Genomic DNA, 16,732 nt, shown 5'->3' on the forward strand with positions numbered 1-16,732 from the left:
AAGATATCACTTTAAGTATACCAAGATTCAGCATCTGTGTAAAAGAATGAGTTAATAACATTGTTATGAAAAAGGATCATGTTTGCTCTCTATACATTGTTAGAAGAAAAGTACGTTTAGTATTTTGACCACAATTAACACTTCATTTAATACATGTACATGCTTACATATACCTAGTTGCCCCTATGCACTATTTATGAGTGTAAATGCTTCTATTAAGTAGTTTTTCGTTTTTCAATAAAACAAGCATGTTAAAGGTATATGTATGTGTAGTTCTGGCTTACATCTTTGTTATCTTTACTTTTTTAATTGACAAGCTTATCAATTATATCAAACTTTTTAAATGAAGAAAATTTCTGCAGTTGTCAATTTTGCTCGAAGTAAATGATTCTGTTAATTAGAAAATTTTGCATTGACTATTGTGTATGAGACGCTTTTCGTCATGACCATTTTTGATGAAGTTTATTACTGAATTATCAATATTTAGTGACCCGGGAACTCGTTATCAAGTACTAGCATTCCAGATATATGTACATCACAAATTAATGTTGCGTAATCGACATATTTACAAAACAATTGACAAAAATGAAACTTACCTATAAAGATTGTTCTGGCAGATATGTAAAAAAAAAGTAGCTCAGAATAGTACGTGCAGTTACATGTATTAGCTATAAAACGCCAGGAAGAAAGAGGGTTTTTTTTTCTGTTGTATGTGTGAGCAAACAAAGGCACTATTACATGTAGTTACTGCACGCGTCCCTTTTAGTTTATCTTGAAACAGTGACAAAACTGCGAATTTCAATGTGTTGTTTCTCTAGCTGAAAGACTTCACTTAAATGGGAGTATAAGAGACAGCGATGTTTTATGAGAAGGCAACGTTTACCTACTTGCTACTTCAAATGTTTGAATAATAAATTCGCCCTAAACAATATGATTACAATTAGGCATGAAGAAGCTTTTTTGATAATTTTATGCGGAGAAAGATTCAAATAATGTTCATTAAAAATGTACTTGATTTTTAAATGAAACGGACATGATGGACAATTGCTCTTTCTAAGCAAATGTATCTGTATCAAGTTAATCTGTACGCTAATAAAACGTCAACTAGGTTCTCTCAATGATTACGTAACTTCATAGACCAATTACATCTCGTATTACTAGACAATAAAATTGATATTTGTTTGCCGTAATGACTAGTATGTCGCAACTTCGAGGAAAAGTAATTGTCTTATGATGTAGCATTAAACATTTGCAAATGGAGACATGTGAATACCTTCACATAATATTAGGGAAAAAAGTTTAGGAAGTTTATTTAGGAAAAGGCACCTTACCAAAATTATGAAGTACATGACCCATGAGTTAAAGCTACATGATTTAAATAAGTTGCTCATTCATGTATATACATAACATCTTCTTCATTCATGGGCATCTTGAAGACATTCTACTTGGGTTATTGTAAATGAGTACTCAACCCCTTACCCTATTTGTAAAGTTTATGGCTCTCTGGTCCATTATTGAGGCCCTAACATTTTACGAAGTGTACTATTGGTTTTAATGGGACGTGGCTTCGTGGTACTAAGGTTGGGGGGGGGGGGTCAACTTTCATATGCGTAGCGCAGACATTAAGAAGAAAAAAGACTGCAGATTGTAGAGCAAGCATAAGCCTAAATGTACTGTATATTCAAATCAGACTTTAAATTAGTGACCAGAGAGTAAAATATACATTTTTATGCTGGGGGCATATTGTTTTTGTCTTTTCCTTTAGCAACAATGATATCCACACCCTTCATATAATTGCGAGATATTAATCAAAGCGTCTTGAGGATTAAGACCAAAAAATTTTCACCGTACTTTTGTTGTTATTATGTAAATCTGTCATAAATCCTAATCTTCCTAATAACTTTTGAGTCAATGAAGTTAACACTTTATATTTTGCAGAGATTCAGACTTTTAATACTGTGTATCAACTTTTTTAATTAAAATGACATTTTTTAAGAATAGAAATTAAACTTAAAGGTCAAATATAATATTTACTTGAAAATACAGAATTATTCATGATTATAAGCCTCTGGAGCATTGAGAATAAGATTCGATGGTCTATTAAAATTCATGTCACCAACTGTTATCACTAATCGTCGTTTAAATGCACCTGTGTGACCAGTGAAGCGTTTATTGAAAATCGTTTATCTCCCTTGTTGCGTGACGTCATAAGAGATAGCGAGAAATCGAAAGTATAAAGATATTGCCGATTTTGGGAACATTATCAACGGCGAGATGGTGCAATGTGCAGCATTTAAAGTGAAATCTAAAATATTGAAACCTGGTGCCATCCGAACTATTTTGGATTATTCAAGCCCGGTTGTACCTTGTAAAAGGCAGAGAGATTTGTACTCGCCAACACCTGCTTAGGCTGCTAGGATTCCCAGAAAATCAGCAGCGCTGGAGAAAATTCTTAAGAAGAGACGTTTAATGGTAAGATATTGTAATATGTTAAGACAACAGTACTGTTCACTGTATACATGTACTTAGAATTCTAATTGGCTGTCTGTCAGAATAAGTACACGCATACTATACATGCGTAGGGGGGGGGGGGGTCGGGAGGTCCCCCCCCCCCCTAAGCGTGCACCCCACCATCACCACCACGAAATAGATGTTTTTCACGTTCTGGAAATGGAATTTCCGCTTTTTTTTTCTTTTTTTTTTTTTGCTTGTCAAGAAATTTTCTGGGTTGGAAATTTTTTTTTGACTGCTATATAATTTTCAGGGTTTTGATATGGTGTTATATAGGGAATGTCCACAGAGTAGTTCTACATCTGCAGACAACACAGATCAGTGTTTACTGGTGCTGGAAAACCAAACAACAAGTGATACAATTGTGCAAAGAAACGACTCTGACTGCTTTTCCAAAAATGACCCAAACTACTTAAAATTTAGTTGTAAGGTTAATTGATAACGTTCTTGTTACTGTTTTATCTACTAAATATATATTTTTATTACATTAATAATAATTTATTTGATGTTTACCAAAAAAAAAATTAAGTAGAAAACACAATTTCGGAGTTTCATTTTGTTAATACTTGAATTTTTATATATATATATAAATGTGATTTTATCATTACTAAATGCTTGAATAACATTAAATTTCAGAAGCTACGTCATGCATGGATTCCGACAAACAAGATTGTAGAAACACAGCTAGTACAGGTTAGAGCACAATAAATGTATAACTGTAGATACCTCCTAGAGGGATTGAAAAGAGGTTTGGCATTTTTGGAGAAGGAGCAAGTTGAAGTGTCACATCTGGTTATTGATCGCCACTCTCAAATTAAAAGGTATCCCCGTGAAGAGCATCCTAAAATAATCCTTTGCTTTCATTGCTGGTATATCGCTAAAGGTAATTTTGATTAAAAGTGTTTATAAATGTAAATAGTTTTTACAATAGGAATCTTGTATATAGCATATTCAATGAATTGAATTTCTTCTCTTAGGGATATTCAAGAACTTGGAGGCAGTAGCTTAAAAAAAAAGAATTGTGAGGTTTTGGTCAGGGGGCAAAATCCATCAGTAGCCACACCTACTGGTGTGCCATAAGCTGTGAAGGAAACGGAGAGCAGCTTAGTATTTGTGAAATTGTGTTCCATTTTAAGGTTTTCGATGTATAACTACCGTTTTTTGTACCTAATAAATGAATGGTCCGATTTTTAAATCATGGTAGCATTTTGAAGGTATTATCAAACTACAATACTCCACCAAAGGAATTTACCAAATTTTGATTAATATACAATTAATTGTACCTTGAAGTTAACATTGAAGTCTATGGGCAGCGCATGTGTTATTAAGATATTGTTAAAAGTAATTTGAATTTCATACAAATCTCTTGGTGAATATATGCATAAACTCTCTCTTTATTTTAATATGACACAAAATGAATCATTCGCCATAGATATTTTGAAAAAATTAAAATTTTCTTCTTTGAAACAAGGGCAGATAACTCTTCAAAAACTTTAAAGGTGCAAAAGGACTTGCTTCTTACATTTTATCTGTCATGTGAATTCGGTTCATTTCACTTTCATCGTTATCTAGCAATGCATTTTTAACTAGTTTAAGATGATTTATAATTGTTCAAAATCCCTTCATTACACATTGAATACCTTAAACCATGTGTGCAATGTACATGAGGGGCTTGGTTCACAGTTTCCAAGATGTGAGCATGGTGAACTTGATGATGACCGAGTGTGGCTCAGAAAAGGTATCTAAAATAATGCTATCAAATTTGGTTGCAGATTAAGTTATAATTGAACCTTTTGTTCATTTCCTTTTTTTTTTAAATTTAATTAGCTTAAAACTATACTACGACTTAAACAGTATATCGATTTCTACCCTGCAGGTTCTAGAGCATATGTTGAATCAGAAAAAAAAATTGTTAATGGACGATTGCTGCTGACAGACAGTAAGAAACTCTCCCCTGCAGTACAAACATCTGGCCTGGAAGCCTTCCACAAAGGTTTGTGTCACGTTTCCCCAAAGCTGGTCCACTACTTTCATGCACAAATGGAAGGTAGGTGAGTATAGCAGTCAACTGGTCTTTTAACAACAAGTAATACTACCTGTTTACATCAAATTTTTAAACATTCACAGGTTACAATTAGCATTTCAATGTTAACTCATTATTATTTACAACATACTAGTACATAAATTAGAAGTATACCTATTTCTTTTATATTCGACCTTTAAATGAATCAGGAACAGTATTCTCGACATCTATAAAACGTGTACACATTGTTTCGAGGCTCCACCTGTGGTACAAACAGTAAATAATTTACGTTCTTGAGATTTTTTTTACTCTAGATACTATTTGTTGCTTTAAAGGTATTGTTGAAATGTTTTTTATTGAATGATTGACGTTAACACACTATTTTTGCGCATTCTATTTAATACGATACTTATTTAATTATTTGACATTAATTTAATAATCGCTGTCCTTAATCTTAAGGAACGTATAAATATATCACTGTTCACTATTGTTCATCTGTGTGTTAACGAATTGCTGTTCAAATTAATGAGAGGGCAACGATAATTACATTTTTTCCCTGGAATATTATTGAAACAAGGGAGGCACATTCAAATATATGTATCATTATGTCGCGTATGTGGTCTGTTTCTGCTGGGTGTATTGATTAAATGTATGTTCTTAAACGTTTCTCTCGTTTCTCTCGAGAAATTTTCACTCATGTGGAGACGCCACCACTTGCCGGCGGAGGGCTCCAAATTTTTACCTATACTCCGCACTCCAAATTTTCGGCTTGGAAGGAACATTTAGTTCGTCCACTTCTTAAAAAAACCCGGACTTGATAAGGAAGTGATGAAAAACTATCGACCCGTATTTAACTTGACTTTTGTTTCAAAAATACTGGAGAAAGTTGTGGCTCGTAGAATTGATGCCCACTTGGATGCGAATTCTCTTTACGACCCACTTCAATCAGAATATCGTCCCAGGCACTCCACGGAAACGGCCCTCATTAAGGTCCACAATGATATTGTGACAGGTCTTGACCAACAATCTTCAGCAGTCCTTGTCTTTCTGGATTTATCCGCTGCTTTTGATGTCACTGATCATAAGATACTGTTCCAACGCTTTACTGTGTCTTATGGATTCCGTGATAATGCTCTTGAGTGGATAAAGTCTTACCTCAAGAACAGGAAACAGTGTGTCACAATTGGATCCGTCCGATCAGATTCAAGACAGCTGCCTTTTGGTGTCCCTCAAGGATCTGTACTCGGGCCGAAACTGTACTGCCTTTTCTCCAAACCAATAGGAACCATATGTCGTCGACATGGAATTATTATCACTGCTATGCAGATGATAGATCACCTACGTGATTATTAGACCAGTGGAAAATTGGAACGATTATTTCTCTCGACTTGAAGCGTGCCTTAGCGACATTGGTTCATGGATGACCTCAAACCTACTCAAACTGAACCGAGATAAGACCGAGCTAATAATCTTCACCACAAGGCAGTATCAAAAGCATCTACCAAAATTACAACTTAAAGTTGGTGATAATATCATTGAAAGCGTGCCATGTGTGAAGAACCTAGGTGTTTTCGATCAACACCTTAATATGGAAAAATAGGTATCCTCGGTCGTCAAGTCATGCTATTTCCAAATATGCAATATTGGACGTATACGGCGCTTTCTAACAAAAAAAAGCCTGTAAGACCACGGTGAACGCCGTAATCACTGCTAGATTGGACTATGGGAACTGCCTGCTATATGGAGTTTCAAAGAACACACTAGAACGCATGCAAAGAGTCCAAAACACTGCAGCTCGTCTGTTAACAAGATCGCCGAAAAGGGAGCACATTACTTCTATTTTAGCAGATCTTCACTAGCTACCCGTTTACTTTCGGCCACAATATAAAATCTTTACATATGTTACCAATCAATACAAGGGTCAGCTCCATCTTATATTGAGGATCATATAACTGAATACAAGCCCGCCAGATCACTGCGATCTGAGTCAACACCGCGGTTAGTTTTTCCAAAAATGAAGACAAAGACATATGGCGAACGTCGGCTCAGTTGGGCAGCAGCGTTTTGGAACGACTTTCCAATTGACATAAAACAGGCCCAGTCCCTGGACATTTTTAAAAGACATTAAAAGACACATTTTTATAGAGTAGCTTTTTAAATACTTGGAGCAACAAATCTCAAAAGATTTTCTAATCTTCACAGTTTCTTAATGACTTTACTGTATGTATGTAACTTTATAATTTTAATGTTATAATTTCTAATACACATATGTTAAATTACATGTAATTAATCTATTCTTAGTTCTTAAATTATGTTTACTTGCATTTTATTGTACAGCGCTTTAGAGTAATTTTATTAATATTTAGCGCTTTATACATTTATTTTATTATCATTATTATTATAACTAATGGCTTGATTGTAATGAACATTGACTCCTCTACGAAAATTCATGGACCAAGGGCCAGGGGTTCTGGTGCATGGATTTGTTACATATACAGTGAAAATGCATCATTTCTTAAAACGTTCTTTCCTCTGCTCCTGGGTATTTAGCAAAAAACTAACTGCTTAGTTATGATGAGGAAGAGTACCTCTTTCAAAACTGTGAATTTCATGGTGCCTAGGTCAGGGGATCTGGTGTTAGGGCGGGGCACTAATGATTATAAATAAAGTAAAAAATACATTAATTTTTAAGAATCTTTTCTGTTTTGGGGTATTAAGCAAACAAACTAAATGCATATTTATGATGAGGACGGGTGCTTCTTCGAAAACTGAATTTTTATGACCCCTGGGTCAGGGGTTCTGGTGTTAGGGTGAGCTCTGATGATTATATAGTAAAAATGCATTAATTCTTTGAAAATCTTCTCCTTTGCCCCCGAGTATTTAGCCAACAATAACATGCAGTAATATAAATGTACATATATATATATCTAATTATAAGTAAAGGTGCCTTTTTTTTCTCTGCTCCTGGGTATGTAGGAGGCAAACAGAGAACAAAATTATAATAAGTAAAGCAAGTAAGAGTATCTCCCCTTTGCTAAATTGTGTTCATCAAAAAAATCCTTGTATATACTTTAACTAACGGATGATTTGATTGAATGAGAATTCAGGAATGCTATATATTTAGAAGCAAAATGAAAATGAATGTTTGGTTTGAACGAGAAAAGCATGCTCAAAGTCGGATTCTTGCCTGGAAAGCAATATTAAAGATTTAAAAAGATTATTTATGTGGAAAAAAGGGCCAAATGTGTTCAGTATATGTTTACTTTGGTGTCCTGTTTAAAGCAAACTGAGGTGCAGTTATGAGCATTTTAAAACAATTTGTTATGATAAATCTTTATACATGTAATTTAAACATTTATGATCAATAAGACTACATGTATTTGTTTGTTTGTTTATTGTTTGATCTCCCTCTCGAGAATTTTTCACTCATATGGAGACGCCACTGCTTGCCGGTGGAGAGCTGCAAATTTTGACCTATACTCGACACTCAGGGCCATGGAGCAGATGCGACTTGTTCATTATGTTACTAAACTTGGAGAAATATCCTTACCAAAATGAGAAAAAATCTACCAAACAATGACTTGTACATTAAAATCAAGTTACGAAAAAATAAACCCAGGATATTTATTTAATTTTATTTATTGACAAACCACCTGTCGCGCAAGTCATACATACAGTGTCCAAATATAGTCGCTTTGATTTTATGTTAAAAGCTTCACGTATGAAGTTAAAGATATTTGTTGTTGATTTTACATCTGCAAGATTAAGAATTTCGTAAGCTATACATGTATTGTTAAAAATTGTACAATATTTACTTCGTAGACAGTTAATACAATATCTTTCATCTCTTGATATAATTGGATCACAATTCTGCCAGCCTCTATTTGTAATTTGTGGGAACTTATTCCTAACAGAGTCAAAAAAAAAAAAAGAAGCTTCTTGGAATTATTTTTAGTATGGTTGAATTTCAGGCTTGTTTAGATTTTGTTGACTTATTAACTGGCTGTAGAATGACAATTTTCCATTACCCTTTTCTTTGACATTTCTAATCTCCCTGAAAACTATATTATTAAAATACCTTTTCAAATTATTTTCAAAATTAAAGAAAATCTTTTAGCATTTGAACGTACGTAAGTAACATTATGAATACACTATTAATTTCATCAGCATGCTTGCGCAGTATTCAAAACCCGATTTATTTGAAATTTTAACAACTGTAGATTGATTGGGCATAACATTGTGTAGCAGTGAAGAATTTGTTTTATACAGAATTATATTTTAATTCACAAGAAGAAAATAGAAATTTGTTAAAATGACACTAAGCCTTAATTTACTGTTAAATCAATATTAAATCAAATTTTCAATTGAATTTGAGGATCGCCAAGTCCATTTAAAATGGTCGACAATAGCGTCCTTTCCGTGTATTTCGCCTACTACCAGGTTTAAATGGAAAGTACATATTACTATTAATAGATTTACTCAGCACATTGGACAGGTCGAGGAATCTACTGTATATGGATATTGTTGTCATTGCGCACAGAGGAGCTTACAGCGAGCAATCGTCCAATCCAATGAATGAGCCGAAAAGCATGATGGTCTACTACATGTTTATTATCGTCTTCCTTGGAAGACGGTATACAGAGTTGATGTATTTTACAGTCTTCGGACTATGCACTTCCTCTCTATTGTGATTGGTAGAAATTGCATGATGAGAAAATTTTCAATTATTTCATTGGCTGAAATGCTGTTCAAGGCAAGGGAGATAATTTTCTGATGAACTAATTTTCGTCCGACTTTTTTTTTCAAGATTTTCAATCGTAAAAAATATGACAAAACGAACAGTGGAAATTGGAACTAATTAATTCGATTTAACATGATAGTTTTTTTATAGCAATTACCAAAAAAACGTTTCTATATTTTCATTGTTAACAGAATTGATCTTTATTGCATGCAAGCTTTACAACTTGTATGTATTCTTTTACCCTTTCTTCTGCACTGTCTTCCTAATCTCGGCAGCACTCGGCAACACCTCGGCCGATTCGTACCTCATCTACATATCACAAAGGTGACGGAATCAGCCGAGGTTTGCCGAATGATCTCAGCAGCAGAGTCGAAGTTTACGGAGACAGCCGAGCATCTGTTCACGTTTCACTTGGTAGAGCTTATGTCAGAAAAAAACTAATGAAGAAATACAGAGCCAAGAAATTTTCAAGAATTATACGGCCTGATAGGTTTAGGTCCGTTTACTGTTTAAGGTTGTTGCTAAAGACGGTAAGCTTTTTGAAAAAGCTCTACTTGTATTTTACTACAAACACGTGGGTCAGGCAAATTCAGGACGCGATTTCAAATGACTGCGGGAAAGTCATCTAATAACTATTTTTAATGTTTTTGTAAAAATACGAAGAATATGTACTAATTAAGATTTTCCATGCTCACATCAACAAACAAAGTCGATTTTCTGTGTTAAATAGTACGTTGAAATACCGCTCACAAAGTCTTCACAAGTAAATAAGAACCCAGTTTTTATAACTTGATATTCGTAAATTTGCCATGCTACTGGCTTTATTCGTTGTTACTTTGTTATTTGTTTACTAGAAATTAACAGTTAACGCAGTTATAAAAAACGTAAGTCTATTGCTGTACGGCATTCTAATTCTTATGTACATTGATCATAGAACGTGTATTGAGTAGCATATATATCGAAGTTGTATAGGTAGTAAACAATCAAAATACGTGAGTACACCTCGGAGTCGATTTGTTTTGTACCAGGGAATAGTCACGTGAAATCCATACTGACCGATAGTACAGCACGGGAAAAACTGCCAGGCTATTATCAACAAACGGACTTGTGCAATGGAGTGGAGAAAACCCAAATTTTACCATTGTAAATCATGTGTATGTAAATGTGAGCACAGAACTAGTAGATAATGATGTACATATTATATTTAGTGTGTAAAATGCTTGGAAAAATGCATCATGTCTTTCCGAGGGCGATTTCAAAAACTGGCCTTTTCGAAACGTACATGTAGTATTTTTTGTAGTAATCCATAGTGCAACTAATTTAGCTGATTGGTCGGTTTGCCAGTCACGTTGGGTGCCTCATTTAGCATGTAAATTTATTCTGACGTCACAGTAAATAGTTTCCTCGACCTGTTGGATCTCTATATTACATGTATATTATGTAAATGATTAAGATTTCCTCGTAAATTTATGCTCTGTTTCGGGCTATAAATTCACGAGAAATATTTTTAAAGTATAGACGAAATATTTCTCTTTTATTATTTCACAACCAGCCTCTCTGCGTTTATGCATATATCACTATAATCAAATCAAAGTATTTTTCATAATTTTAAAGATATACACGCTATAACTTGCGTCAGTTAAAAATAAAGTTGGAAATTTATTTATTTTGTTTACCAAATAAAGTTACGAAAATACTGTAAATTACACAATTGAAAATGAAAGCGTTATAAAGACCTCAAATTATAATTATTTATTTTCCTACTAGGAAAGTAATGCCTCTATTTAAATTCATGCGTCATGTGACACCGTCGCTACTTTTAGTTTAATAAACAAAAATGGCGTCAAGAAAACGAGGTAGGCCGTTTGGTATACAAATAACTTTTGACATTGATGGCACACATCTAATGCTTAAAGATACTTATCTTTTAAAACAACCAGTATTAACCATCTACTATGTAATGACAGATATTAACCTTTTATCCATAATCGTAGTCAACGTACCTCGTCCTGTATGATTTCACGCGGACATGCGTGTCTATATACTGTTTACGCACTTCCTTCTTCAATTCATGAAAATTCATGAAAAGGTTGAATCCTTAATTACAGATCTTGCTTAACTGTTATGTAATTACAACGACTTATTTAGTAAAACTTTGCGGAAAGTAATTATTTTTTTTATTACACATCATGTTTCTCAAATAATTTAATCATTTTGTTTCACATCAAAAAAAATCGTGTTTATATATCGTGTTTATCTTTAAAAATATTTTCCTAGTTTGACATTTTACAGAATGAAGTATTAAGATTTTTCTTGACTTTTTTCATGCTACTGCAGCTTAAGTATGTCGTCAACGTGTAACTTTCTCTCTTTTATATGTGTCTCTTCTTTCCAAAAAAGTCAAACATCCCGTTATAATAAGTCTAGGTAACGTTAAATTTAAATGTATGGTAGGCAGACAGGTTGGAACAAAAATTTTAAGATATCTTGTTGTTCATTTCTGATGTGTATAGAATGTGGAAAATACGATAATCAAATATTTACTAAAGTTAAAAAGAATATAGTTATAACTAAACATATACTCGTACTTATAACTATGATTAATACAAACAAGAAAAATAAATCAGGAACTTGAGGAACATGAACCGGAGACCCAAAACACAAAAAATAGTTTAGCGTACATTAGGCCACGCTTGGCATTGATAACTTCTGTGTCTTTCGTGTATATATAACCCCGTGTTAAGAGTCTTTCGGAAAAAAAGGACAGTTAAAACATATAGACAATTTTCAATATGAAGGCCAAGACATCGTCGGTAACCCACGGGTGATTCACATCGATTCTCTCTATCATCAGCTTGTGAACTCAAAAACGTGGTTTGCGACGATGAGGCCAAGTTAAGATTTTGATATAACAGTCTATACTATGATATCAAAAGAACGTAACCCAATCCAGATTTCTCTGGTTTAAGTTGGTTTAAATACACCGAGCTCTTTTTTAATGCCCACGCAGTAGTTCTCCATTATGCCCCATGCAAAATTTGTACAGGAGATGGGTGAACATGACGAGCGATAAGCCTACAGTGTGACAAACATGGTGATGAAAAATTAAATTTCAATTATATCAAAAATTTCCTTGATATTTCGTCTAACATTAAAATATACTTTATGTAAAATCTCTACAATTTGCAAAAATCCCTCAAAGATTGAAATTATTTGCCTGTGAAATATTAGACACACACTAAAGCGGGCAAAAAGGGTCATTTTCTCATACTATGACACTATTTTTCGATATGAGTGGGTCTTCGCTCCACCTTTTTGAAAGTTAATCCTCAAAGTTTGCATAAAAATACACATTTTTGGGTTACCAAAAATATGGATCAATGACCCACTATACCTTAAAAATATACTTTTATGACATAAAATTCGCATCTTTTCGAGAAATACTTGAAGTCCCTTAAGTCAATGGTCATATCACAAACATGATTTAAATGCCACTGTTCGTCAGGACTTGTGTAGTCTAGTGGTTAGCGTGCTAGTCTCCAAAGAAAATGATGCTCAGGATTTTTTGTTGCTAGGGTTCGAACCCCACGAATACCACATTAATTTTTTTAATAAAAGAATAAATTTTGCGGAGAAAATTTTCCTCAGAAAAGTGTTGTTTATCACAATTTCATAAATTTCAATAATGAGAACTTTACTCTAAATATAAAATTCACAAACTGAACATGATTTTTATATTTCTGAAGCTATAGGCTTTCTGCACGCTATGTTCGCCCATCTCCGAAGTTCCATTGCTCTTGTCTGAAATAAGAGTATTTTTGCCAAGTACAGGTATAATTCCTATTTGCTTATGGCTAGATTTACTTATTATTTAAGCATTGAAATGCTTATATTTACATTATCTAATTTTCTCACTCCATAGTTTTAATTTTGTTTATCATATTTATGAATTTATCAGAATTACCGTGCTTAATGGAAGTAAGAATCGTTTGTGACGTCGAAAGTTAAATACCGCAAATGAACATCGCGAGGAAAAAAAATGAAAAAATAATTTAGAACGCACAGGGTTACTATAATTTAACAGGATTGTTGTTTTTGATTAAATTGAGTGAAAACAATATACATTTTGGTGTTCGTAGAGTATTGAAAATGCATATAGTTCCAACTGTGTATTCTACAGCGCAGTGACAAGGTTTCGTGTGTGTAATAGAGATTTGAACATAACTGTGGACTTCATGGCTCCTTGGTCCATTGTTCAGGCCCTAAAATTTTACATGCTGCAGTATTTGTTTTAATGTAATACATGTATAACCAGTTAGATTTTGGTTATAGAGTTATTAAAGTAATTCTTTGACAATATCCACTGTTTAAGCGTAAACGGGAAAGATGGAAGGATGGCGGGTAGTAAAGTTGCGTCGCTGTGGGGCCGTAATGCAAGGTAAATGAGAAAGGTGCCGTATTCCCTATGGCTTCCAATATACAATCCATGAACTGGTAAAATCAGGTTTCCGAATTTATTATAGACGATGGTAGATAACAATCAACATGAATTTCAACAATATCTTACAAGTCTTAACCGAGTTGGATGTGGCCTTTAGAGCATCGGGCCTCCAAACTGAAGAAAGTATAATGAACATCGCTTTTTGTAATATTGAGAGTAAATGATTCAAATCTGACACTGACTGATTTAATTGATAAACAGATGTACATCTTTGTTGTAATGGACATGAATGAAATTACTAAATTATTATATAAACAAAGTAATTGATACGGGATTAACAGGTACTAAGGCATTTTCACCTAAGGAATATCAATTCTTTTGACAGAGTGATTGAGTGCCAATTGGAATGTCCTAATCCTGCCTCAAAGAAAATGAGATAAATAAGACACAATTAATTAGAAATACACACATAGTAAAAACAGATGAAGAATGTCACAGATAGACGTCCAAATTTAGTATAATATATTAAAAAGTTATTTTAATTCAAAAACGTTAATTTTGCTCAGTGACAATAACATGACCTCGAAGAAATAAGGTTTGGGGGTCAGCTTTCATTTTTAAAAACTGCAACGGCATACATGTAGTTAATTTTTCAAAAATTCAGCATTCGCATGATGTGAGATGTGTATATCAGTCTTTCCTTGAAATGTATATTTATAGCTTTCAGGTCGAAGATCCGGGGGGGGGGGGGTAAATTTTTTGTCCTGTCATTTAGTCTTGATCATCCAGACACGTCATAAAGTTGCAAGATACTCAAAGCGTTGTGATGATTAAGACCAAAAATTTGTCCTGATACAAACATTTATTTTCCTAATAACGTTTGAACCACAGAAGTTAGACCCTTTAAATTTGGAAGAGATATATGAGAGGTTTTATTACTACCATTATTTACTGCATATTACATTAATTTTAAAGAAAAAAATGAATTAAATGAATCGATATTGGTGTTGTTGAAAAGCTGTATTGAATGATTGATGTTAGTTATTTTTGCATACCCTACAGGAAGAGCATTTCATTATGAATTTTTATTTATTAGACATCAAATTGTAATCGTTACTGTCCTAAATCTTATTAAAAAACCCTAGGTAATAATAAATATATCACTGTTAAGTAAGTACGGTTTATGATTCATGTTTGTTAACAAATTGTTGTTCAAATTATTGAGAAGACACTGATTTTTTGATTGACGTTTCCTGCAATATCAAAACAACCTAGGAACATTCAAAAATTTATAATAATATATGGCGTATGTGGCATGTTTCTGTTAGGTATACTGAAAACTGACCAGCCACATTTGAAGCAGACCGGCAATATCCACTTTGACAGTTATTTCTTTTATTTTGTAATTTATTTCATTGACACCTCTGTGATTTATTGATTTTCAATGGAATAAGCCACTCTCGGGGCGTTTGTATTTAAGAAACACATCTCGCTTCGTATTGACTTGACAAAAAGGAGACGTTATCCACAAAGTTGAAAAGATGAATTGAAAGCAAATTTATTTTCTGTATCAGAATGTACCATCAGAGACCATTTGCGACCACCTTCATTTCGAAACTTTATAAAATCAATGAACTCATCAAGAATATAAAAACCGTTTGGAAAATTACTATTTAGATATAAACGAGTTGCAGAGTGAGTCCTATCTGTATAAATTGATATGTATTTAATTAAAAGGGGTTCACAATGGGTAAGTTTTCAACATGTTGGAGATTTTATTTGACAAAATGAAATATGTCAGAAATGACAAATGATTCACCTTATATCATCTATATCTAATCTATTTTTGCAACTTTAAAATTAATCTCCAAAGTTGGCCAAAATAGCATTTTGTCTGTTAAAACACCGATAGGTTTTGGATTGAAAACTATTGCTTTCAGATCTTTAATTGCAACATAGATAAACAAACGTGTAACTGTAGGAGCATCAAAGGGCTGGAATTTTTTTTAAAGAGCTTAATGACATCCCACCGGGTAACTAGCTTAATAGATTTAAATCCCACGTACACAAAAAAAACGCTTTGTGGATAATGAAGGTTTTAGATAAAATCCCCTTTGGTTTAGAAGAACTAAGCACGCTAACTCCCGATTACCGCCTACATTTTACACCCATTTAATTCAATACTAATGGTAATTTGTCCAAAAAATCTTTCTTGAATGCAAAGAAGAGTTCAATGGTAACTGATTTATAATTTTAATACCAGTGTTAAATAGTAAATTACTCTTAATTCCAGGTCTTTTTATAAGGGGGGTAGACGTTGTTTTCCATTGAAATCAGGCTTGAAAGCATCAGCATATTTTAAAATATTCTTGGATATGGATAAACGTTCTTTTAATCGTTCCTTATGATTTACACATATAAAATTAAACATATGTAATTGATAAAATACAACATTTAAGTTGTAAACGCCTTCGAAATTGGTGAAAAAATGAGCATTTTTGTCGTTTTTTTCTGTAAACATATGTTCCCCCCCGTGAAACACAAAAACCTTTGGTATGAATTTGTGAATTAACAATACATATTACCTGTAAAATGGAATTTTTGTTTCAGGAGGGGGAAAGATGTTTTAAAAATATTTTCCGTTTTCCATTGATTTCTATAGTGAAAAACACAAGTTTTACCAAAATTATAGAGTTATCTCTCATCGTTTTCCCAAATAAGTCATGTTTAATGAAAATTCATATAAATATCTATATAAATATGAAAAATCATTCAAATATATTAACTTTTGAAAATTGACTTGAAGGTAGGCGGGAGAACAATACTATCGTTCGCAGTTGTTTATTGAGAATCCTTTTGTATAGCAAAACATATTCATTCTTTTCTCCCGTTATAGAAAGGCATTTTAGCTTAAAAGAATAATTACAAAAATAAAGAAAACCATATTAAACTATAAACGGTTAGAGTGCTCTCTCTACCGACCGAGCTCCCTTGACGGTTTAGAATGGGGTGTGAG

At 33.3% G+C, this 16,732-nt stretch overlaps 1 long non-coding RNA gene across 1 annotated transcript; it reads left to right on the top strand.

Annotated features, from left to right (window-relative positions):
• Nucleotides 1–3,143: 3,143 nt before the first annotated feature.
• Nucleotides 3,144–4,230, top strand: LOC133198936 (uncharacterized). Its single transcript, XR_009722678.1, has 3 exons — nucleotides 3,144–3,204; nucleotides 3,489–3,647; nucleotides 4,195–4,230. It is a non-coding gene; the product is annotated as an uncharacterized LOC133198936 (long non-coding RNA).
• Nucleotides 4,231–16,732: the final 12,502 nt, after the last annotated feature.

Source organism: Saccostrea echinata, unplaced genomic scaffold, assembly GCF_033153115.1.
Source record: "Saccostrea echinata isolate AGI-Se365-2 ecotype Australia unplaced genomic scaffold, CSIRO_AGI_Sech_v1 ptg000033l, whole genome shotgun sequence".
In the NCBI taxonomy this organism is placed as follows: domain Eukaryota; kingdom Metazoa; phylum Mollusca; class Bivalvia; order Ostreida; family Ostreidae; genus Saccostrea; species Saccostrea echinata.